The following is a 1460-nucleotide window of genomic DNA, read 5'->3' on the forward strand; positions in this document are numbered from 1 at the left end:
TCAGAAATCTGCCTGCCTCTGCCTACCGAGTGCTGGGATTAAAGGCGTGCGCCACCACGCCCGGCTGGGAAGACCCACTTTTAATCAGGATCTTTTGAAATGGGAAGATTTACCTTTAGCCTGGGCCATATCTTCTGCTGGCACCCTATATAAAGACACAGGAGGAGCCTTGCTCTCCCTCTGCCTGCTTGCTCTCACTGGCAAGTCCATTCCTTTATGGGCACTCGAACTTACTTCTTTGGGATTCTGGCATATACTGAAGGCCAGGTGGGACATTCAGTTCCATGTACTGAACAACTATTAGATTCTTGGACCTTCTGTTGGTAAACAGGACTGTTGGACAAGCTGGACCAGCCTGTAAGCCATTCTAACAAATTTCATAAATATATGTATTCATTCTATACATTCTGTTCCACTAGGGCAGTTGTTCTCAACCTTCCTAATGCTACAACTCTTTACTATAGTTCTTCATGATGCGGTGACCCCCAACCATAACATTATTTTTGTTGCTACTTCAAACCTGTTAACTTTACTACTGATATGAGTTGTGAGGTAAATGTGTGATATGTAGACTATCTGATATTCGACCCCTGTGAAAGGATCTTCTGATCCCCCCAAAGGGGTCATGACTCATAAGTTGAGGAAAACTGCTGTCGAGAAGCCTTGGTCTCTCTATTATCTGTCCATAGCTGCACATGAACTCACTATGTAACCAGGCTGGACTGGAACCCCCAAAGATCCACCTGCCTCTGCCTCTGCCTCCCAGGTGCTAGGATTAAAAGCATGCACTACCATGCTCGACTGTTAGTATCCATATAGCCAGAAAATAGAAATTTATTCTGTGCAGCTAGCAACTTTCCTCTGTTAGAGGGAGGAAAGGCTGGCAACAGCCTGGCCAGCTACTGCTCAGCTATGGAGCCCGGGTTGAGCTGATGGGCATTCCAGTCTCACTGCAATTCAGCATGGTAGTTAGAAAATCAGGTATTAGTCTCCTGGAACACGGGGAATTGTGTGTTCCCTATTGTAAAAATACTAGTTCAAATTAAAGTTTTACTACAGCCTTTCTCTTATTGTCCCCATTGCTCTAAAGTCTGCGAACTGCAGTTTGAATCTCAGCACATTTGAAACAAGCAGAGCATAATCCCGCAAACACCCACACCCCCCAGCATTGGAGGGGGAAGACACAGGAAGACCTCTGGGGCCTGCTGGCTGCTACCATAGCTCCCTCTCCTCCAAAGAAATGATAGTTTTAGGTTCAGAGAGAGACCCTGCCTCAAAAGAAGTACAGCACAGGGATAATAACACACACACATACATACATACATACATACATACATACATACACACACACACACACACACACACATATATATATATATATATATATATATATATATATACACACACACACACACATCATACAAACATAGTTACATGCACGCATGCACACATGCATATAG

At 44.2% G+C, this 1460-nt stretch overlaps 1 protein-coding gene across 2 annotated transcripts in view; it reads right to left on the bottom strand.

Moving 5' to 3' along the window:
* The window catches only part of Polh (DNA polymerase eta), a 33692-nt gene that overhangs the window by 18965 nt on the left and 13267 nt on the right, over positions 1 to 1460 (bottom strand). The gene's annotated exons all lie outside the window — the stretch shown is intronic.

This window comes from Mus pahari, chromosome 18 (assembly GCF_900095145.1).
Source record: "Mus pahari chromosome 18, PAHARI_EIJ_v1.1, whole genome shotgun sequence".
Taxonomy (NCBI): Eukaryota; Metazoa; Chordata; class Mammalia; order Rodentia; family Muridae; genus Mus; species Mus pahari.